The sequence below is a fragment of the Oncorhynchus clarkii genome, chromosome 12 (genome assembly GCF_045791955.1).
Source record: "Oncorhynchus clarkii lewisi isolate Uvic-CL-2024 chromosome 12, UVic_Ocla_1.0, whole genome shotgun sequence".
NCBI classification, from domain to species: domain Eukaryota; kingdom Metazoa; phylum Chordata; class Actinopteri; order Salmoniformes; family Salmonidae; genus Oncorhynchus; species Oncorhynchus clarkii.
This window is the reverse complement of record NC_092158.1, coordinates 92,017,065-92,042,516: the sequence shown is the minus strand read 5'-3', so window position 1 is coordinate 92,042,516 and position 25,452 is coordinate 92,017,065. Positions and strand designations below refer to the sequence as shown.

The 25,452-nt window shown below is 45.5% G+C and overlaps 1 pseudogene; it reads left to right on the top strand.

Moving 5' to 3' along the window:
- The first annotated feature begins 8,363 nt into the window (after positions 1-8,363).
- On the top strand, positions 8,364-19,129 carry LOC139421660 (inositol 1,4,5-trisphosphate receptor-interacting protein-like 2; annotated as a pseudogene).
- Positions 19,130-25,452: the final 6,323 nt, after the last annotated feature.

Sequence of the window (25,452 nt, the reverse complement as noted above, 5' to 3'; positions counted from 1 at the left end):
ATTGGTCATTATGGGGTGTAGATTGGTCATTATGGGGTGTAGATTGGTCATTATGGGGTGTAGATTGGTACAACTAAATATTTGTTTTAATCCATTTTGATTCAGGCTGTCACACAACAAAATGTTTCATAAGTCAAGAGGCATGAATACTTTCTGTAGGCACTGCTGTGGCCACACACACACACAGACACGCACGCACGCACGCACACACACACACACACACAGACACACACGCACGCACGCATGCACGCACATGTGTGTGTGTGCGCGTACGTGTGCATGTGGTGTGTGTGTGTGTGAACAATCAGCTTATGCTTTCTCATGCCTAGATTTGCTCGTAGAAGGTTTAGTTAGGGGCCATTATGACTCTGTCCTCATAGAAGGTGTAGTTAGGGGCCATTATGACTCTGTCCTCACAGAAGGTGTAGTTAGGGGCCATTATGACTCTGTCCTCACAGAAGGTGTAGTTAGGGGCCATTATGACTCTGTCCTCATAGAAGGTGTAGTTAGGGGCCATTATGACTCTGTCCTCATAGAAGGTGTAGTTAGGGGCCATTATGACTCTGTCCTCATAGAAGGTGTAGTTAGGGGCCATTTTAACTCTGTCCTCATAGAACGTTTAGTTAGGGGACATTATGACTCTGTCCTCATAGAAGGTTTAGTTAGGGGCCATTACAGTGTGTGGTCATAAAGAGCAGAACGCTCCAGTCATATGATTGATAAACACACAGCCTGGGGACACACCACTGTCTGCTCTACCATGTGATGGAGATGGAGGACATTCTGTTGTAAAGGAGAATTATATTGTGTGGGGGAGGAGGGGGTGGGGTGATGTATTCTAGAATACCATGTGATGGAGATGGAGGACATTCTGTTGTAAAGGAGAATTATATTGTGTGGGGGAGGAGGGGGGGAGTGATGTATTCTAGAATACCATGTGATGGAGATGGAGGACATTCTGTTGTAAAGGAGAATTATATTGTGTGGGGGAGGAGGGGGTGGGGGTGATGTATTCTAGAATACCATGTGATGGAGTCAGTTAGGGTTGGACATAGTCAGACTACAACAATTACAATCACACAGCCCATGCATCAGGGTCTGTATTAACAAAGAGTCTCAGAGTAGGAAAACTGATCTAAGATCAGATTACAGTCACACAGCCCATGCGTCAGGGTCTGTATTAACAAAGAGTTTCAGAGTAGGAAAACTGATCTAAACTCAGATTACAGTCACACAGCCCATGCATCAGGGTCTGTATTAACAAAGAGTTTCAGAGTAGGAAAACTGATCTAAGATCAGATTACAGTCACACAGCCCATGCATCAGGGTCTGTATTGATCTAAAATCAGATTAGGCCTTTTATGAGTAATGATAATGAATGACTGGACTGGGGGACCTGGTCCTAGATCAACACTCCTACTCCGAGACACTTTTAATAACACAGGCCCTTTGAAAATGGACCCAAGCAGGAGGGGAGGAATATTTGACCAATGAGAGGAAGCTACAGCAAGAGTCTATCCTACTTCCTGTTTCATGTCACGTGATCAGAAACCACGAATAGCACTTCCTGTTTGAGGGTGTTGTAAACGATGAGGTCATTCGATGGCACGGTCCATATTGATTCTCTGAGTGTGTCATGTGGAACAGAGATTTGGTTCTAGAACAATAACATGGGCAACAGGATTTGTTATTGTAGCTGTGGTGTGTGAACGACAGAGAACGAGGACAGGCTCTGAACACTGCTGGCAGTGCTCCCGGAAATATTCTGAAATCTGTTACCGTCAATCTTCTAGTCCCGTTCTTCTGGGACTAGATGTCTACCTGCAACAATAGATGGTTTGCAATAGCAATGTGGACACTTAAAAACATAGACAAACCTTGATTTGGTGGTGAAGTATCTCTAAGCGTGAATAGCCTTGTACAGCCTATCTCTGTTATGAGGTCAGTGATTCTGTCTGCTAGAGCAGAAGGAAGGCCAGCCAGGTGTCCAAGTGTGTGTGTGTGTGTGTGTGTGTGTGTGTGTGTGTGTGTGTGTGTGTGTGTCTTCTCTCGGTGTTCACTGAGCCAATGCACCAAGCACCTGTCTTTCTCCCACTTCACACTTCACAGCCATGGCGTCATGGTTACTGCTGGTGTCATGGTTACTGCTGGAGTCAAGGTTACTGCTGTTTAGGGATGTGAAATGTGAACAGAAGGATTAGCTGTGGGTGTTTGTTGTGAAAACTTTATCCGTTGTGTGTGTGTGTGTGTGTGTGTGTGTGTGTTTGTGTGTGCGCGCGCGCGTGCGTGCGTGCCTGTCTGTATGTTTGAAAGGTTGGTTGTTGAGATAACCTCCACCCTAGACGTAGAAGTGGAGGAGATAGATAGCTCCACCTTACCATTATATACATCACAGTCTATCTACCTCAGCTGAAACCAGCCTTCTAGGACCGTACCATTATATACATCACAGTCTATCTACCTCAGCTGACACCAGCCTTCTAGGTCCGTACCATTATATACATCACAGTCTATCTACCTCAGCTGACACCAGCCTTCTAGGACCGTACCATTATACACATCACAGTCTATCTACCTCAGCCTTCTAGGACCGTACCATTATATACATCACAGTCTATCTACCTCAGCTGACACCAGCCTTCTAGGACCGTACCATTATATACATCACAGTCTATCTACCTCAGCTGACACCAGCCTTCTAGGACCGTACCATTATACACATCACAGTCTATCTACCCCAGCCTTCTAGGACCGTACCATTATACACATCACAGTCTATCTACCTCAGCCTTCTAGGACCATACCATTATATACATCACAGTCTATCTACCTCAGCTTTCTGTGTATAACAGTTAGTTTAATAATGTATATCTGTGTATAACAGTTAGTTTAATAATGTATATCTGTGTATAACAGTTAGTTTAATAATGTATATCTGTGTATAACAGTTAGTTTAATAATGTATATCTGTGTATAACAGTTAGTTTAATAATGTATATCTGTGTATAACAGTTAGATTAATAATGTATATCTGTGTATAACAGTTAGTTTAATAATGTATATCTGTGTATAACAGTTAGTTTAATAATGTATATCTGTGTATAACAGTTAGTTTAATAATGTATATCTGTGTATAACAGTTAGTTTAATAATGTATATCTGTGTATAACAGTTAGATTAATAATGTATATCTGTGTATAACAGTTAGTTTAATAATGTATGTCTGAGACAACAGTTAGTTTAATAATGTATATCTGTGTATAACAGTTAGTTTAATAATGTATATCTGTGTATAACAGTTAGTTTAATAATGTATGTCTGTGTATAACAGTGTTTAGTTTATATGGGCTGTAGAGAGTGGTATAATAATCTTTTATAAACCTTTCCCACACTTCACTGTAGGGCACTGGGAATTCATCATCAGAATGTGTCCCAAGTGGAATCATATTCCCTCTATAGTGCCCTACTTTAGACCAGAGCCCTATTCCCTCTATAGTGCCCTACTTTAGACCAGAGCCCTATTCCCTATATAGTGTCCTACTTTAGACCAGAGCCCTATTCCCTCTATAGTGTCCTACTTTAGACCAGAGCTCTATTCCCTCTATAGTGCCCTACTTTAGACCAGAGCCCTATTCCCTATATAGTGTCCTACTTTAGACCAGAGCCCTATTCCCTCTATAGTGCCCTACTTTAGACCAGAGCCCTATTCCCTATATAGTGTCCTACTTTAGACCAGAGCCCTATTCCCTCTATAGTGTCCTACTTTAGACCAGAGCTCTATTCCCTCTATAGTGCCCTACTTTAGACCAGAGCCCTATTCCCTATATAGTGTCCTACTTTAGACCAGAGCCCTATTCCCTCTATAGTGCCCTACTTTAGACCAGAGCCCTATTCCCTATATAGTGTCCTACTTTAGACCAGAGCCCTATTCCCTCTATAGTGCCCTACTTTAGACCAGAGCCCTATTCCCTCTATAGTGCCCTACTTTAGACCAGAGCCCTATTCCCTCTATAGTGCCCTACTTTAGACCAGAGCCCTATTCCCTCTATAGTGTCCTACTTTAGACCAGAGCCCTATTCCCTCTATAGTGTCCTACTTTAGACCAGAGCCCTATTCCCTCTATAGTGTCCTACTTTAGACCAGAGCCCTATTCCCTCTATAGTGCCCTACTTTAGACCAGAGCTCTATACCCTCTATAGTGCCCTACTTTAGACCAGAGCTCTATACCCTCTATAGTGCCCTACTTTAGACCAGAGCTCTATACCCTCTATTGTGTCCTACTTTAGACCAGAGCTCTATTCCCTCTATAGTGCCCTACTTTAGACCAGAGCCCTATAGGGCACTAGGGTGCCGTTTGGGATGCAACCAGCCAGCCCAGGACAGACCTTAGTCAGGGGTGTGGTCCAGTTTAGCTAAACAAGGACCCATTGAGTCACTCACTGAGGGAGTACTGTACACACACCCACATGTATACACACACACACACACACACACACACACACACACACACACACACACACACACACACACACACACACACACACACACACACACACACACACACGCTCACACACACACATGTGCACACACATATACTCCCAGGCAGAGGTCCGCCACAATAAGCCCTGGTGTTAGTGTTGACCTGAGAGTGACCTGTGAAATCCATCATCAGTACGACACTTAACCCCTGTCCCCTGAGAGAAGGACCCAGTGACGTGCCAGAGACTAACAACAAACAAACAAAACAACAACTTTTAATCTTGTCCGTGTTTTCATTTTGCCATATATCTGCTTATTTATGTACGACTGAACACACACCACAGTCATCCTGGAGTTGTAGAATCACTCGAGCCCATTCAGGCTGTTGTAGAGTTCATTGAAGCTGTTGTAGAGCCCATTGAGGATGTTGTAGAGCCCATTGAGGCTGTTGTAGAGCCCATTGAGGCTGTTGTAGAGCCCATTGAGGCTGTTGTAGAGTCCATTGAGGATGTTGTAGAGCCCATTGAGGATGTTGTAGAGCCCATTGAAGCTGTTGTAGAGCCCATTGAGGATGTTGTAGAGCCCATTGAGGCTGTTGTAGAGCCCATTGAGGCTGTTGTAGAGCCCATTGAGGCTGTTGTAGAGCCCATTGAGGCTGTTGTAGAGCCCATTGAGGCTGTTGTAGAGCCCATTGAGGCTGTTGTAGAGCCCATTGAGGATGTTGTAGAGCCCATTGAGGATGTTGTAGAGCCCATTGAGGCTGTTGTAGAGCCCATTGAGGCTGTTGTAGAGCCCATTGAGGATGTTGTAGAGCCCATTGAGGATGTTGTAGAGCCCATTGAGGCTGTTGTAGAGCCCATTGAGGCTGTTGTAGAGCCCATTGAGGATGCTGTAGAGTTCATTGAGGATGTTGTAGAGCCCATTGAGGCTGTTGTAGAGTTCATTGAGGATGTTGTAGAGTTCATTGAGGATGTTGTAGAGCCCATTGAGGATGCTGTAGAGTTCATTGAGGATGTTGTAGAGCCCATTGAGGCTGTTGTAGAGTTCATTGAGGCTGTTGTAGAGTTAATTGAGGAGGCTGTTGTAGAGCCCATTGAGGCTGTTGTAGAGTTCATTGAGGCTGTTGTAGAGCCCATTGAGGCTGTTGTAGAGCCCATTGAGGCTGTTGTAGAGCCCATTGAGGATGTTGTAGAGCCCATTCAGGCTGTTGTAGAGCCCATTCAGGCTGTTGTAGAGCCCATTGAGGCTGTTGTAGAGCCCATTGAGGATGTTGTAGAGCCCATTGAGGCTGTTGTAGAGCCCATTCAGGCTGTTGTAGAGCCCATTGAGGCTGTTGTAGAGTTCATTGAGGCTGTTGTAGAGCCCATTGAGACTGTTGTAGAGCCCATTGAGGCTGTTGTAGAGCCCATTGAGGATGTTGTAGAGCCCATTGAGACTGTTGTAGAGCCCATTGAGGCTGTTGTAGAGTTCATTGAGGCTGTTGTAGAGCCCATTGAGGCTGTTGTAGAGCCCATTGAGGCTGTTGTAGAGCCCATTGAGGATGTTGTAGAGCCCATTCAAGCTGTTGTAGAGCCCATTCAGGCTGTTGTAGAGCCCATTGAGGCTGTTGTAGAGCCCATTGAGGATGTTGTAGAGCCCATTCAGGCTGTTGTAGAGCCCATTCAGGCTGTTGTAGAGCCCATTGAGGCTGTTGTAGAGTTCATTGAGGCTGTTGTAGAGCCCATTGAGACTGTTGTAGAGCCCATTGAGGCTGTTGTAGAGCCCATTGAGGATGTTGTAGAGCCCATTGAGACTGTTGTAGAGCCCATTGAGGCTGTTGTAGAGCCCATTGAGGATGTTGTAGAGCCCATTGAGGATGCTGTAGAGCCCATTGAGGATGTTGTAGAGCCCATTGAGGATGTTGTAGAGTTCATTGAGGCTGTTGTAGAGCCCATTGAGACTGTTGTAGAGCCCATTGAGGCTGTTGTAGAGCCCATTGAGGATGTTGTAGAGCCCATTGAGACTGTTGTAGAGCCCATTGAGGCTGTTGTAGAGTTCATTGAGGCTGTTGTAGAGCCCATTGAGGCTGTTGTAGAGCCCATTGAGGCTGTTGTAGAGCCCATTGAGGATGTTGTAGAGCCCATTGAGGCTGTTGTAGAGTCCATTGAGGATGTTGTAGAGCCCATTCAGGCTGTTGTAGAGCCCATTGAGGATGTTGTAGAGCCCATTCAGGCTGTTGTAGAGCCCATTGAGGCTGTTGTAGAGTTCATTGAGGCTGTTGTAGAGCCCATTGAGACTGTTGTAGAGCCCATTGAGGCTGTTGTAGAGCCCATTGAGGCTGTTGTAGAGCCCATTGAGGATGTTGTAGAGCCCATTGAGGCTGTTGTAGAGTCCATTGAGGATGTTGTAGAGCCCATTCAGGCTGTTGTAGAGCCCATTGAGGATGTTGTAGAGCCCATTCAGGCTGTTGTAGAGCCCATTCAGGCTGTTGTAGAGCCCATTGAGGCTGTTGTAGAGTTCATTGAGGCTGTTGTAGAGCCCATTGAGACTGTTGTAGAGCCCATTGAGGCAGTTGTAGAGCCCATTGAGGATGTTGTAGAGCCCATTGAGACTGTTGTAGAGCCCATTGAGGATGTTGTAGAGCCCATTGAGGATGTTGTAGAGTTCATTGAGGATGTTGTAGAGTTCATTGAGGATGTTGTAGAGCCCATTGAGGCTGTTGTAGAGTTCATTGAGGATGCTGTAGAGCCCATTGAGGATGCTGTAGAGCCCATTGAGGCTGTTGTAGAGCCCATTGAGGATGCTGTAGAGTCCACGCTACGACGGATTGAAGTTGGGCAAAAGGAGGGGTGCAACTCAATATTAGGAAAGTGTTCTTAATGTTTTGTACACTCAGTTCTGCAGTATCAATCAAATCACTCAAATGCAATTGAATAACTTTTATTGTCAATGCTGCTACAGTAACTGTCATAGCCTTTGTGTCCAAAAAATGGTACCCTATTCCCTATGTAGTGCACTACTTTCAACAAGGGTCCATAGGGCTCTGGTCAAAAGTAGTGCACTATACAGGGAATAGGGTTCCATTTGGGACTTGGCCCTGAGTCCCCTTTTGAATGTAATGTTGAGACGTGAAACAATGTCTTTGTCTCTTTAAGAGGTGGGAGGAGAGTGTTGCCGCCCAGTCTCTCTTTCCTCCTCCTCCCCCTCTTTTTTTAAAACTAAAATTCCTCTCTCAAGAGTTTGGCATTTCCTCTGAGCTCAGAGAGAGAGAGAGAGAGAGAGAGAGAGAAAGAGACCGGGAAAAAGAGAAGACAAGAAAGAGAGAACAAGAGGACAAGAGAGAGAGAGAGGACCTGTCTTCACAAAGACAGATAAACCTGACATCATACAGCTCTGGAGAGGAAAAACAGGAGGGACAGATTGAAGAAGAGAGGAGGAGAAGGAGGGGCAACTTCTGAAGAGGAACTTCAACTGACTTTAAACTGAACAAACAAGCTGGAGAGGAGAAGAAGAATAAGAGGTGGGAGTTCTGTTACAAGAAGGAAGGAGAGAAGAAGAAGAATAAGAAGTGGGAGTTCTGTTACAAGAAGGAAGGAGAGGAGACAACGGAGAGAAGAACATTGAGGCGCAGAGGAGGGAAAATACGAGAGAGAGAGTCAGGGTGTGTGTGTCAGCGTGTGTGTCATGATGGGTTAGCCTTCCCTGACCCTGTCTCAGTTCTCTGGCATCGCTAAAGAACAAGTCCTGGACAGACAAGAAGAAGAGAAAGAACGAAGGAACCTTGGAGCAACAGAAAGAAGGAGAGAGGGGGAACGAGAAGAGAGAGAGGGAACGAGAAGAGAGAGAGGGAACGAGAAGAGATAGCGGGAAGGAGAAGAGAGAGAGAGTGAGAGAGAGAGAGGAGGATGAGTGTGTACACTCTGAACCTGCGGGTGTTCTGGCCTCTGTTGACCTGTGTGTTGACAGGTCTGGTTTTCCACCACCACATAACCCACTGGCTAAGCCCAGAATCAGGCCCCGATCCTGGGTACGAGGCTGGGACAGAGCCCTGCTCTGACCAGGGCCCTCCTGTCTTTTTCTCACTCATCAAACTACTACTGGCCTGTGTCCTCTGCTACCTCTTCATAAGGTACACAGTCCACACACATCACATCTTCTCTCTTTCTCTATCTTACTCTGGCTCTCTCTCTCTCTCTGTCTGTCTCTCTCTCTCTCTCTCTCTGTCTCTCTGTCTCTCTCTCTCTCTCTCTCTCTCTCTCTCTCTCTCTCTCTCTGTCTGTCTCTCTCTCTCTCTCTGTCTGTCTCTCTCTCTCTCTCCCACTCGCTCTCAATTCAGTTAAATTCAATTCAAAGGGATTAATTGGCATGGGAAACATGTGTTTACATTGTGTTTACATTGTGTTGACATTGTGTTTACATCGCCAACGCCAATTGAAATGGATAATGTACAAAACTGAAGAAGAAAATAATAATTACAGTAAATATTATTATATATATATTATATTACACACAAAACTTCCACAGGAAAATACATTTTCAATGGCATATTGTGTATATACAGTGTTATAATGATGTGCAAATAGTTAGTACACAAAGTACACAAGAGAAAATAAATAAGCATAAATATGGGTTTACCTTTTCTCGTGGCAACAGGTCACACATCTTGCTGCTGTGATGGCACACTGTGGAATTTCACCCAGTAGATATGGGAGTTTATCAAAATTGGATTTGTTTTCGAATTCTTTATGGGTTTGTGTTATCTGAGGGAAATATGTCTCTCTAATATGGTCATACATTGTGCAGGAGGTTAGGAAGTGCAGTTCAGTTTCCACCTCATTTTGTGGGCAGTGAGCACATAGCCTGTCTTCTCTTGAGAGCCATGTCTGCCTACGGCGGCCTTTCTCAATAGCAAGGCTATGCTCACTGAGTCTGTACATAGTCAAAGCTTTCCTTAAGAAGGTTTGGGAATCATTTCCTTTTAGGTGGTTGTATAATTTAACATCTCACTTCTGGATTTTGATAATTAATTCTACTCTGCATGGATTATTTGTTGTTTTACGCAGATTTTACAAGGATTTTCCCATGGTTGCTGTTGATGCTTGTCCCATGGTAGTTATTGGGGTCAAATGTGTCTCCACTTTTGTGGATTGGGGTGATCAGTCCTTGGTTCCAAATATTGGGGAAGATGCCAGAGCTGAGGATGATGTTAAAGAGTTTTATTAATTTTACCAATTGGAATTTGTCGTCTGTCTATTTTAACATTTAATTTAGGAGACAATCAACCCCACAGGCCTTTTTTTAATTTTGTCCTGTAGTTCATTAAATATAATTGGAGAATCCAGTTGGTTCTGGTAGTCTTAGTTATAGAGCCAAACATATTGGAGAATCCAGTGGGTTCTGGTAGTCTTAGTTATAGAGCCAAACATATTGGAGAATCCAGTGGGTTCTGGTAGTCTTAGTTATAGAGCCAAAAATATTGGAGAAGTGATTTACCCATTCATCTTCGTTTCGGATAGATAACTCTTCATGTTGTTGTTTGTTTAGTGTTTTCCCAGAAGTGGTTTGAGTCTATGGATTCTTCAGTTACATTGCGCTGATTTCTGACGTGCTGTTCCTTCTTTTTTCCGTAGTGTGTTTATGAATTGTTTTAGGGATTCACCATAGTAAACGCGTGGGCTCAGGTTTTCTGGGTCTCTATGCTTTTGGTTGGACAGTAGGCTCAGGTTCTCTGGGTCTCTATGCTTTTGATTGGACAGTAGGCTCAGGTTCTCTGGGTCTCTATGCTTTTGGTTGGACAGTAGGCTCAGGTTCTCTGGGTCTCTATGCTTTTGATTGGACAGTAGGCTCAGGTTCTCTGGGTCTCTATGCTTTTGGTTGGACAGTAGGCTCAGGTTCTCTGGGTCTCTATGCTTTTGATTGGACAGTAGGCTCAGGTTCTCTGGGTCTCTATGCTTTTGATTGGACAGTAGGCTCAGGTTCTCTGGGTCTCTATGCTTTTGATTGGACAGGTTTCTCAATGTCTTTCTTAGGTTGTTTGCTTGACATTTTTAGATTCAGTAGGGTGAGAGGTCAGATATACTGTTTAGGTTTTCTACTGCCAGGTTCACACCTTCACTGTTACGGTGGAACGTTTTGTCCAGGAAGTTGTCTAAAAGGTTTTCTACTGCCAGGTTCACACCTTCACTATTACGGTGGAACGTTTTGTCCAGGAAGTTGTCTAAAAGGTTTTCTACTGCCAGGTTTACACCTTCACTGTTACGGTGGAACGTTTTGTCCAGGAAGTTGTCTAAAAGGTTTTCTACTGCCAGGTTCACACCTTCACTGTTACGGTGGAACGTTTTGTCCAGGAAGTTGTCTAAAAGGTTTTCTACTGCCAGGTTCACACCTTCACTGTTACGGTGGAACGTTTTGTCCAGGAAGTTGTCTAAAAGGTTTTCTACTGCCAGGTTCACACCTTCACTGTTACGGTGGAACGTTTTGTCCAGGAAGTTGTCTAAAAGGTTTTCTACTGCCAGGTTCACACCTTCACTGTTACGGTGGAACGTTTTGTCCAGGAAGTTGTCTAAAAGGGATTGAATGTGTTGTTGCCTAATTGTTTTCTCAGTAGGTTTCTACACTACATTCCTTCCATCTAAAGCATTTCTTAATATTACTCCGTTCCGTTGGCTTTGATGCCTCATGATTGAGTATTGCTCTGTTCAAGTAGACTGTGATTTTGCTGCGATCTGAGGGGGTTGACTGTGAAAGCTCTGAGAGACTCTGGGTTGAGGTCAGTGATAAAGTAGTCTACAGTACTACTGCCAAGAGATGAGCTATAGGTGTACCTACCGTGAGAGTCCCATCGAAGCCTACTATTGACTACGTACAGACCCAGCGTGCGACAGAGCTGCAGGAGTTGTGACCCGTTTTGGTTGGTTGTTTTGTCATAGTTGCGTCTAGGGGGGCTGTCAACTCCAGGTAGGTGTTTTTTCCTCTCTCTCTCTCTCTCTCTCTCTCTCTCTCTCTCTCTCTCTCTCTCCGTTTGAGTTGCACGGTTACTACGGTTATTTTTGCTTCTGCTTTTGAAAACTCGTAATAATACTCATAATGCTGTCGGTCCCTTGATTGCACTAAGTATCCATCTGTTGAAATATGAATAGACTGAACTATCAATGTGTAACTACAGGTACTGCTCCACCCACCCAGGGGGGCCCCAGAGGGTGCCTCTCGAGACCGCTGACGGGGCTCTGAAATCGGGTTGGTCTCGTCGAGAGGTCCTGGAGGACTACTACGAGCGCTGGGTGCGTCTGTCTCCTCACGTCCTGGGGCACAGCAAGGCCCACGTGGCTAAACTGGTCGGGGAGCTGGTCAGAGCCGGACGTGCCACTGGAGGTATCCCAGAGTCCTCTCTGGCGTTCCGGGGAGACTTCCTGCAGGTGAGTTTCGGGAAGATAACATTTTCTCTTTTTGTAGTTAAATGATTAATTAGTTAACAGAGTTGATGGTCAACGTAAACAAACTTCTCGGGAATTCGAGTGCAATTTGGGACTCACACAATCCTCGTTTGTCTGGTCTGGTTACAGGTGGGCAGTTCATACGAGGAGCACAAGGTGGGCGCTCCAGACTACTATGACATCCTGGTACCTCTGAAGATACCCCGAGAACTGAGACTGGAGCCACGAGTATACAGGGGGGAGAGGAGGGGGGAGGAGAAGAAGGACGAGAGAGGAGAGGAGAAGGGGGAGGGCAAGAGGGATGTGAGGGGTGAGGAGAAAAAAGAGAAGGGGGACAAGAGAGCTGAGGAAAATAACAAGAGGGGGGAGGTTAAAGAGAATGGAAGAAAGTCAGGGAAGGGGGAGGGCAAGGAGGATGTGAGGGAGCAGAGGGGGGAGGTTAGAGAGAATGGGAAGAGGTCGGGGAAGGGGGAGGGCAAGGAGGATGTGAGGGAGCAGAGGGGGGAGGTTAAAGAGAACGGGAGGAGGTCGGGGAAGGGGGAGGGCAAGGAGGATGTGAGGGAGCAGAGGGGGGAGGTTAAAGAGAATGGGAGGAGGTCGGGGAAGGGGGAGGGCAAGGAGGATGTGAGGGAGCAGAGGGGGGAGGTTAAAGAGAATGGGAGGAGGTCGGGGAAGGGGAACATGATGAGGGTGAGAAGCAATAAATTGAAGGAAGTCTTGAAGGACGACAGCAAGGTGGAGAAGCAGACAGAGGTCCAAGAAGAAGGGAAGGAAGTCTTGAAGGAGGAGGTGAAGGAAGAGATGAAAGGGGAAAGCTCAGAGGACGGTGGGTGGAGCGGCGTGCCGCGGTGCAGTCTAGAGACGCCTCGCCGTGGGGACTGGCTACGAAAACACCGCAACTTCACTGACACCTTTTTACGAATGCACCCTTCTCGGGGGTCGCCCGAAAGGTCATCGAGCTCATTGTCAGGGGTCACGGCAGTGTCAGGAGGAGGAGGAGGAGGAGGGGGCGGAGTCTATCGCCTGACCCCGGACTCTGTCCTCCGTTGGTTCTACCCGGCGGTCCAGCGTTGCCTAGCAACCGTGCGCTACCCTTTCGAGCAACGCTGCACGCTGAGTCTGGCACTCGCCGACGACCGTGTGCAGCTCCGCCTCACACCGCGTTCCGACTACGTCTGCTGTCACATCTCCATGGCAATACGGCTCCTCCCTGCCATCCCCCTCGGAGACGGGGTCTACCTGGTTCCCATGGAAACGACGGCCTCAGTGGCGATGTCAAATACAGGTGTGTTCAGGTGATCAGGGGTAAATATATGTCATTTTCAAATTCTTCATTACTCTCCTTTCTTTGATCATTAATTCATTATTCATTCATTATTTAATTCACTAAATCATGAATTCCCTGTCTCCTTCTTTCCTTCCCTACTTCCTTCCTTACTACTTTTCTTCTTTCTTTACTTCCTTCTGTCCTTCATCCATCCATCCATCCATCCATCCATCCATTCCAGACCAGCACCAGAACCAGCAGAGCGATGAGAGGGACCTGTGGACTTTGTTCTTCCCCCGCCAGGAGCAGCGTCTGCTGGGCTGGCTCCGTGGCCGCTCACCACAACCCTCCTGCCACCTCAAGGTGCTCCAGCTGACCAAGGCGCTGCGTGACCTGGGTGGCCAGGCACTGGACAGCCACCGGGGGGCGCTCTGGAGGTCAGTCCTCTCCTCCTACACGCTGAAGACGGCCTGGCTGCGTCTGCAGAGGTAGGAAACACCATGCCTTTAGCTCTCCTGCAGAGGTAGGAAACACCATGCCTTTAATAGGTACTACAGGTTACACCCTACCTTTAATAGGTACTACAGGTTACACCCTACCTTTAATAGGTACTACAGGTTACACCCTACCTTTAATAGGTACTACAGGTTACACCCTACCTTTAATAGGTACTACAGGTTACACCCTACCTTTAATAGGTACTACAGGTTACACCCTACCTTTAATAGGTACTGCAGGTTACACCCTACCTTTAATAGGTACTACAGGTTACACCCTACCTTTAATAGGTACTGCAGGTTACACCCTACCTTTAATAGGTACTACAGGTGACACCCTACCTTTAATAGGTACTACAGGTTACACCCTACCTTTAATAGGTACTACAGGTTACACCCTACCTTTAATAGGTACTACAGGTTACACCCTACCTTTAATAGGTACTACAGGTTACACCCTACCTTTAATAGGTACTACAGGTTACACCCTACCTTTAATAGGTACTACAGGTTACACCCTACCTTTAATAGGTACTACAGGTTACACCCTACCTTTAATAGGTACTACAGGTTACACCCTACCTTTAATAGGTACTGCAGGTTACACCATACCTTTAATAGGTACTGCATGTTACACCCTACCTTTAATAGGTACTACAGGTTACACCCTACCTTTAATAGGTACTACAGGTTACACCCTACCTTTAATAGGTACTACAGGTTACACCCTACCTTTAATAGGTACTGCAGGTTACACCCTACCTTTAATAGGTACTACAGGTTACACCCTACCTTTAATAGGTACTACAGGTTACACCCTACCTTTAATAGGTACTACAGGTTACACCCTACCTTTAATAGGTACTACAGGTTACACCCTACCTTTAATAGGTACTACAGGTTACACCATACCTTTAATAGGTACTACAGGTTACACCCTACCTTTAATAGGTACTACAGGTTACACCCTACCTTTAATAGGTACTACAGGTTACACCCTACCTTTAATAGGTACTACAGGTTACACCCTACCTTTAATAGGTACTACAGGTTACACCCTACCTTTAATTGGTACTACAGGTTACACCCTACCTTTAATAGGTACTACAGGTTACACCCTACCTTTAATAGGTACTACAGGTTACACCCTACCTTTAATAGGTACTACAGGTTACACCCTACCTTTAATAGGTACTGCAGGTTACACCATACCTTTAATAGGTACTGCATGTTACACCCTACCTTTAATAGGTACTACAGGTTACACCCTACCTTTAATAGGTACTACAGGTTACACCCTACCTTTAATAGGTACTACAGGTTACACCCTACCTTTAATAGGTACTGCAGGTTACACCCTACCTTTAATAGGTACTACAGGTTACACCCTACCTTTAATAGGTACTACAGGTTACACCCTACCTTTAATAGGTACTACAGGTTACACCCTACCTTTAATAGGTACTACAGGTTACACCCTACCTTTAATAGGTACTACAGGTTACACCCTACCTTTAATTGGTACTACAGGTTACACCCTACCTTTAATAGGTACTACAGGTTACACCCTACCTTTAATAGGTACTACAGGTTACACCCTACCTTTAATAGGTACTACAGGTTACACCCTACCTTTAATAGGTACTGCAGGTTACACCATACCTTTAATAGGTACTGCATGTTACACCCTACCTTTAATAGGTACTACAGGTTACACCCTACCTTTAATAGGTACTACAGGTTACACCCTACCTTTAATAGGTACTACAGGTTACACCCTACCTTTAATAGGTACTGCAGGTTACACCCTACCTTTAATAGGTACTACAGGTTACACCCTACCTTTAATAGGTACTACAGGTTACACCCTACCTTTAATAGGTACTACAGGTTACACCCTACCTTTAATAGGTACTACAGGTTACACCCTACCTTTAATAGGTACTACAGGTTACACCATACCTTTAATAGGTACTACAGGTTACACCCTACCTTTAATAGGTACTACAGGTTACACCCTACCTTTAATAGGTACTACAGGTTACACCCTACCTTTAATAGGTACTACAGGTTACACCCTACCTTTAATAGGTACTACAGGTTACACCCTACCTTTAATAGGTACTACAGGTTACACCCTACCTTTAATTGGTACTACAGGTTACACCCTACCTTTAATAGGTACTACAGGTTACACCCTACCTTTAATAGGTACTACAGGTTACACCCTACCTTTAATAGGTACTACAGGTTACACCCTACCTTTAATAGGTACTACAGGTTACACCCTACCTTTAATAGGTACTACAGGTTACACCCTACCTTTAATAGGTACTGCAGGTTACACCATACCTTTAATAGGTACTGCATGTTACACCCTACCTTTAATAGGTACTACAGGTTACACCCTACCTTTAATAGGTACTACAGGTTACACCCTACCTTTAATAGGTACTACAGGTTACACCCTACCTTTAATAGGTACTGCAGGTTACACCCTACCTTTAATAGGTACTACAGGTTACACCCTACCTTTAATAGGTACTACAGGTTACACCCTACCTTTAATAGGTACTACAGGTTACACCCTACCTTTAATAGGTACTACAGGTTACACCCTACCTTTAATAGGTACTACAGGTTACACCATACCTTTAATAGGTACTACAGGTTACACCCTACCTTTAATAGGTACTACAGGTTACACCCTACCTTTAATAGGTACTACAGGTTACACCCTACCTTTAATAGGTACTACAGGTTACACCCTACCTTTAATAGGTACTACAGGTTACACCCTACCTTTAATAGGTACTACAGGTTACACCCTACCTTTAATTGGTACTACAGGTTACACCCTACCTTTAATAGGTACTACAGGTTACACCCTACCTTTAATAGGTACTACAGGTTACACCCTACCTTTAATAGGTACTACAGGTTACACCCTACCTTTAATAGGTACTACAGGTTACACATTACCTTTAATAGGTACTACAGGTTACACCCTACCTTTAATAGGTACTACAGGTTACACCCTACCTTTAATAGGTACTACAGGTTACACCATACCATTGTCTTCTCTTACTGCTTTATTTACATGTTATTTTTCCTGAATATTTAAATAGATGCTCCACTGTTAGAGAGTAGAGCTTGCTAATAAGTATTTCAGTGTACTGTGTACACTACTCGGTAGTGTATTTTGTAACAAGATACTTCAGAGAGCTGTAATTAGTATTTTTAATATACAAAATACTTCTTTATACCATTTTTTTATATCACCATTTTATGTCCCCCTTTCATTCTGCACTGGTATCAGAAGTCTGATACCAGTGTAGAATGAAAGGGGGACATAAAATAAGAGTGTCTAAATTACCAAAATGTAAATGTGAAAATTAACACTCGCAAAACATGCTGGGTATTATTCTAATGAGCTCTGCCACGAAACAAGGCCAATTATAATAACCAGTCTGTTTTTTACATTTACAGTTACATGTTGGTCGTTTAGCAGATACTCTTATCCAGAGTGACATTTTTACATTTAATTTATTTAACCTTTTATTTAACTAGAAAAGTCAGTTAAGAACAAATTCTTATTTACAATGACGGCCTACCCCGGCCAAACCCTAACCTGGACAATGCTGGGTCAATTGTGCGCCGCCCTATGGGACTCCCAATCACGGCCGGTAATGATACAGCCTGGAATGGAACCAGGGTCTGTAGTGAAGCCTTTAGCACTGAGACGGTAGGGCCTTAGTCCACTGCACCACTCGGGACCAGTCAGGGTATTAAACTAAGGAGCACTGAGACGGTAGGGCCTTAGTCCACTGCACCACTCGGGACCAGTCAGGGTATTAAACTAAGGAGCACTGAGACGCAGGGCCTTAGTCCACTGCACCACTCGGGACCAGTCAGGGTATTAAACTAAGGAGCACTGAGACGCAGGACCTTAGTCCACTGCACCACTCGGGACCAGTCAGGGTATTAAACTAAGGAGCACTGAGACGGTAGGGCCTTAGTCCACTGCACCACTCGGGACCAGTCAGGGCATTAAACTAAGGAGCACTGAGACACAGGGCCTTAGTCCACTGCACCACTCGGGACCAGTCAGGGTATTAAACTAAGGAGCACTGAGACGGTAGGGCCTTAGTCCACTGCACCACTCGGGACCAGTCAGGGTATTAAACTAAGGAGCACTGAGACGCAGGGCCTTAGTCCACTGCACCACTCTGGACCAGTCAGGGTATTAAACTAAGGAGCGCTGAGACGGTAGGGCCTTAGTCCACAAAACCACTCGGGACCAGTCAGGGTATTAAACTAAGGAGCGCTGAGACGGTAGGGCCTTAGTCCACGGCACCACTCGGGACCAGTCAGGGTATTAAACTAAGGAGCGCTGAGACGGTAGGGCCTTAGTCCACTGCACCACTCGGGACCAGTCAGGGTATTAATCTAAGGAGCACTGAGACGTAGGGCCTTAGTCCACTGCACCACTCGGGACCAGTCAGGGTATTAAACTAAGGAGAACTGAGACGCACGGCCTTAGTCCACGGCACCACTCGGGACCAGTCAGGGCATTAAACTAAGGAGCACTGAGACGTAGGGCCTTAGTCCACTGCATACTTTGCAAACATATTTTTGTAATTTATTTTGATACGTTAGTCTTTAGGGTATTTTGCTATTGTAATTTGTAATTATAATTTGTAATTGTAATTTGTCATTTTTGCCCATCCTTTCACATGACAGTAAACTTTGATTTGATTGGAGGCCTGTTATCCATCCTGATTTATTGTCCTCTATAGGGCTGATCTACTCTATCATATATACACGTATGTTTGGAATCATTTGTAAATAGGTTACTAAGGTTTTTTGCATCTTACTGACCGTCTACTTGTCTTTCTTTTTTAGGCCTGGGAGGATCGCCACCTGGTGGCCAGGATGGAGGAGCTGTTCCGCAGCCTGAGGGAGAGCCTCCAGAACCGGGCTCTGGATCACCTCTTCCTGGGGAGCGACAGCAGCTCCATCTTACCTGACTCTGTGGCTCTACCTAAGTTGGTCAAGGAGGCGGTGGGAGCTCCAGTGGAGGGTTCAGGGGGTTCGACGGGGAACCTCTGGGCAGGTGTGGACCCAGCCTCGTTGGACCTAGTGTCTAGCCGGTTGGCGTATGCCTGGAGCCATCTCCACCGGCTGATCAGGTTGGGCCGACCCCAGAGGAGTAGCTTGGGGCTGGGCAGGGCAGGCAACATAAACTGCCAGCATCTGCAACCTGGAGAATAACACACTTAACACACTGAAAACGGAGGTTCACAGCTAATATCCTCCAACAACGGGCCGAGTCAAACAGACAGATACATAGACAGACGGGATGGATGAAACACCAGGCTACTTGCACATCCAATGGTTGTACAGGAGCTACTGGTCTAGAATAAAACGAAAGCCTACAACAGTGATGGGACGTTCTCTGAGGCATCCCTCTTAACCAGTCACGAATGGAAATCATAGGGAATGTGTGAATTTGTCATTTATGAATTTGTCATTTATGAATTTGTCATTTATGATTTTGTAATGAATTCATGTGTCATTTTTCCCCGGTACCAAATGAATGATGTTTCATTCATAACCAGATGTATGTCTGCTTCTGGTTGTGTCCCTATTGGCACCCTATTCTGTATTTAGTGTGCACTACTTTCCCATAGGACTCTGGTCCAAAGTAGTGCACTAGGCAATAGAGTGCCTTTTTGGGATGCACTTCTGTGTTCTGTGCTGTATGTATTATCAGACAGTGTAAGGGCAGGGTACACTCCCAGTTTAGGGACAGACTGTGTAACGGCAGGGTACACTCCCAGTTTAGGGACAGACTGTGTAACGGCAGGGTACACTCCCAGTTTAGGGACAGACTGTGTAACGGCAGGGTACACTCCCAGTTTAGGGACAGACTGTGTAATGGCAGGGTACACTCCCAGTTTAGAGACAGACAGTGTAATAGGCAGGGTACACTCCCAGTTCAGAGACAGACAGTGTAACGGCAGGGTACACTCCCAGTTCAGAGACGGACAGTGTAATAGCAGGGTACACTCCCAGTTTAGGGACAGACAGTGTAATAGGCAGGGTACACTCCCAGTTCAGAGACAGACAGTGTAACGGCAGGGTACACTCCCAGTTCAGAGACAGACAGTGTAACGGCAGGGTACACTCCCAGTTCAGAGACAGACAGTGTAACGGCAGGGTACACTCCCAGTTCAGACACAGACATTGTAATAGGCAGGGTACACTCCCAGTTCAGGGACAGACAGTGTAATATGCAGGGTACACTCCCAGTTGAGTGACAGACAATGTAATAGGCAGGGTACACTCCCAGTTTAGGGACAGACAGTGTAATAGGCAGGGTACACTCCCAGTTCAGAGACAGACAGTGTAATAGGCAGGGTACACTCCCAGTTTAGGGACAGACTGTGACACGGCAGGGTACACTCCCAGTTCAGAGACAGACAGTGTAATAGGCAGGGTACACTCCCAGTTCAGAGACAGACTGTGAGACGGCAGGGTACACTCCCAGTTCAGAGACAGACAGTGTAATAGGCAGGGTACACTCCCAGTTCAGAGACAGACAGTGTAATAGGCAGGGTACACTCCCAGTTCAGAGACAGACAGTGTAATAGGCAGGGTACACAGGCAGGGTGCAGTTAAAATTAAAAAATTGAATAAAATGTTATTTGTCACATGCACTATGTAAAGGGAGCACCATATCAATGTGGAGCTATAAACAGGAAGTACCAGGTTAGATAATACAAATAACAATAAATAGGTATTTGAGGTAGATATGTAGATGAAGGCAGGGTAAAGTGACTAGACATCAGGATAGATAATAATAGGTATTTGAGGTAGATATGTACATGAAGGCAGGGTAAAGTGACTAGGCATCAGGATAGATAATAATAAGGTATTTGAGGTAGATATGTACATGAAGGCAGGGTAGAGTGGCTAGACATCAGGATAGATAATAATAGGTATTTGAGGTAGATATGTACATGAAGGCAGGGTAGAGTGGCTAGGCATCAGGATAGATAATAATAAGAGTAAAATAGCGACAGACTCTGTGTGTGTGCTGCCAGTTTCCATGGAGACGAGGGGGCCACTCGCTCCTGAGCTCCTGAGTTGTGTGTCGTGTCTGGTGAATAATGCTGTGAAAATACACACACACAGACACACACACACACACACACACACAGACACACACACACACACAGGCACACACACACACACACACACACACACACACACACACACACAGACAACACACACACACACACAGACAACACACACACACACACACATCGATCTGTCACTTCACTCAGCTCTCATGTCTGACAAATCTTCCACTTGAGTCTGTCAGTCAGTATATTTTAGTGTGTGTGTGTGTGTGTGTGTGTGTGTGTGTGTGTGTGTGTGTGTGTGTTTTCACAGCATTATTCATTATAGTGTTATAGTGTTATGACTGTATTATTGGAAGATAGGGACCCGCTAGTCATTCGCTGCTGTCTGTAGTCTGTCCTCAGGACAGGTCTGGACTTGTGTCAGGTAATTTTAGAGACCGTGTATTATACCAGCCTTCTACAGTCACAGCCACAGTCACCACAGGAAGTGTGTGTGTTCGCTCCTTAATGGCAGCCCATTCCTTACATAGGTCTGATGAATTAGCCTGGGTGATGGGCCCCACGGCGCAGGGAGAACTGTTACCAGACTGGACATAGGTCTGATGAATTAGCCTGGGTGATGGGCCCCACGGCGCAGGGAGAACTGTTACCGGACTGGACATAGGTCTGATGAATTAGCCTGGGTGATGGGCCCCACGGCGCAGGGAGAACTGTTACCGGACTGGACATAGGTCTGATGAATTAGCCTGGGTGATGGGCCCCACGGCGCAGGGAGAACTGTTACCAGACTGGGCTGGAAAGGAGGCTGGTTGATAAGATGACTTTATTGGTCAACTGCACACAAGGACCAATCAAAATGTGACTTCTGCTTCACACCAACTCACATACAGTTTTTGGAGAGGTGCAGGAGGCTGCCACACTGGGGTACCTGGGGAGCTGTTGTTGTGGGGGGGGGGGGGGTTAAGTGCTCAAGGCCACCTCTCAAACCTGTCGCCCCTTGTCAATAAGTTCTGCACCATGTCCACGTACCTTTGACAGGGTGAAAAGTAGTACACTATATAGTGAATGGGGGGCCATGTGGGATGTATTTCCCTGGTTAAATCCAGTACACTATATAGTGAATGGGGGGCCATGTGGGATGTATTTCCCTGGTTAAATCCAGTACACTATATAGTGAATGGGGGGCCATGTGGGATGTATTTCCCTGGTTAAATGCAGTACACTATATAGTGAATGGGGGGGGCCATGTGGGATGTATTTCCCTGGTTAAATCCAGTACACTATATAGTGAATGGGGGGCCATGTGGGATGTATTTCCCTGGTTAAATCCAGTACACTATATAGTGAATGGGGGGCCATGTGGGATGTATTTCCCTGGTTAAATCCAGTACACTATATAGTGAATGGGGGGCCATGTGGGATGTATTACCCTGGTTAAATCCAGTACACTATATAGTGAATGGGGGGGCCATGTGGGATGTATTTCCCTGGTTAAATCCAGTACACTATATAGTGAATGGGGGGCCATGTGGGATGTATTACCCTGGTTAAATCCAGTACACTATATAGTGAATGGGGGGCCATGTGGGATGTATTTCCCTGGTTAAATCCAGTACACTATATAGTGAATGGGGGGGCCATGTGGGATGTATTTCCCTGGTTAAATCCAGAACACTATATAGTGAATGGGGGGGCCATGTGGGATGTATTTCCCTGGTTAAATGCAGTACACTATATAGTGAATGGGGGGGCCATGTGGGATGTATTACCCTGGTTAAATCCAGTACACTATATAGTGAATGGGGGGCCATGTGGGATGTATTTCCCTGGTTAAATGCAGTACACTATATAGTGAATGGGGGGGCCATGTGGGATGTATTACCCTGGTTAAATCCAGTACACTATATAGTGAATGGGGGGCCATGTGGGATGTATTTCCCTGGTTAAATCCAGTACACTATATAGTGAATGGGGGGCCATGTGGGATGTATTTCCCTGGTTAAATCCAGTACACTATATAGTGAATGGGGGGCCATGTGGGATGTATTTCCCTGGTTAAATCCAGTACACTATATAGTGAATGGGGGGGCCATGTGGGATGTATTTCCCTGGTTAAATCCAGTACACTATATAGTGAATGGGGGGGCCATGTGGGATGTATTTCCCTGGTTAAATCCAGTACACTATATAGTGAATGGGGGGCCATGTGGGATGTATTTCCCTGGTTAAATCCAGTACACTATATAGTGAATGGGGGGGCCATGTGGGATGTATTTCCCTGGTTAAATCCAGTACACTATATAGTGAATGGGGGGGCCATGTGGGATGTATTACCCTGGTTAAATCCAGTACACTATATAGTGAATGGGGGGCCATGTGGGATGTATTTCCCTGGTTAAATGCAGTACACTATATAGTGAATGGGGGGGCCATGTGGGATGTATTACCCTGGTTAAATCCAGTACACTATATAGTGAATGGGGGGCCATGTGGGATGTATTTCCCTGGTTAAATCCAGTACACTATATAGTGAATGGGGGGCCATGTGGGATGTATTTCCCTGGTTAAATCCAGTACACTATATAGTGAATGGGGGGCCATGTGGGATGTATTTCCCTGGTTAAATCCAGTACACTATATAGTGAATGGGGGGGCCATGTGGGATGTATTTCCCTGGTTAAATCCAGTACACTATATAGTGAATGGGGGGGCCATGTGGGATGTATTTCCCTGGTTAAATCCAGTACACTATATAGTGAATGGGGGGCCATGTGGGATGTATTTCCCTGGTTAAATCCAGTACACTATATAGTGAATGGGGGGGCCATGTGGGATGTATTTCCCTGGTTAAATCCAGTACACTATATAGTGAATGGGGGGGCCATGTGGGATGTATTTCCCTGGTTAAATCCAGTACACTATATAGTGAATGGGGGGGGCCATGTGGGATGTATTTCCCTGGTTAAATCCAGTACACTATATAGTGAATGGGGGGCCATGTGGGATGTATTTCCCTGGTTAAATCCAGTACACTATATAGTGAATGGGGGGCCATGTGGGATGTATTTCCCTGGTTAAATCCAGTACACTATATAGTGAATGGGGGGGCCATGTGGGATGTATTTCCCTGGTTAAATCCAGTACACTATATAGTGAATGGGGGGCCATGTGTGATGTATTACCCTGGTTAAATCCAGTACACTATATAGTGAATGGGGGGGCCATGTGGGATGTATTTCCCTGGTTAAATCCAGTACACTATATAGTGAATGGGGGGGGCCATGTGGGATGTATTTCCCTGGTTAAATCCAGTACACTATATAGTGAATGGGGGGGGCCATGTGGGATGTATTTCCCTGGTTAAATCCAGTACACTATATAGTGAATGGGGGGCCATGTGGGATGTATTTCCCTGGTTAAATCCAGTACACTATATAGTGAATGGGGGGCCATGTGTGATGTATTTCCCTGGTTAAATCCAGTACACTATATAATGAATGGGGGGCCATGTGTGATGTATTTCCCTGGTTAAATCCAGTACACTATATAGTGAATGGGGGGCCATGTGGGATGTATTTCCCTGGTTAAATCCAGTACACTATATAGTGAATGGGGGGCCATGTGGGATGTATTTCCCTGGTTAAATACAGTACACTATATAGTGAATGGGGGGCCATGTGTGATGTATTTCCCTGGTTAAATCCAGTACACTATATAGTGAATGGGGGGCCATGTGGGATGTATTTCCCTGGTTAAATCCAGTACACTATATAGTGAATGGGGGGCAATGTGGGATGTATTTCCCTGGTTAAATGCAGTACACTATATAGTGAATGGGGGGCCATGTGTGATGTATTTCCCTGGTTAAATGCAGTACACTATATAGTGAATGGGGGGGCCATGTGGGATGTATTTCCCTGGTTAAATGCAGTACACTATATAGTGAATGGGGGGCCATGTGGGATGTATTTCCCTGGTTAAATCCAGTACACTATATAGTGAATGGGGGGCCATGTGGGATGTATTTCCCTGGTTAAATCCAGTACACTATATAGTGAATGGGGGGCCATGTGGGATGTATTTCCCTGGTTAATTCCAGTACACTATATAGTGAATGGGGGGGCCATGTGGGATGTATTTCCCTGGTTAAATTCAGTACACTATATAGTGAATGGGGGGCCATGTGGGATGTATTTCCCTGGTTAAATGCAGTACACTATATAGTGAATGGGGGGGCCATGTGTGATGTATTTCCCTGGTTAAATCCAGTACACTATATAGTGAATGGGGGGCCATGTGTGATGTATTTCCCTGGTTAAATGCAGTACACTATATAGTGAATGGGGGGCCATGTGTGATGTATTTCCCTGGTTAAATGCAGTACACTATATAGTGAATGGGGGGCCATGTGGGATGTATTTCCCTGGTTAAATCCAGTACACTATATAGTGAATGGGGGGCCATGTGGGATGTATTTCCCTGGTTAAATCCAGTACACTATATAGTGAATGGGGGGCCATGTGGGATGTATTTCCCTGGTTAAATCCAGTACTCTATATAGTGAATGGGGGGCCATGTGGGATGTATTTCCCTGGTTAAATCCAGTACACTATATAGTGAATGGGGGGCCATGTGTGATGTATTTC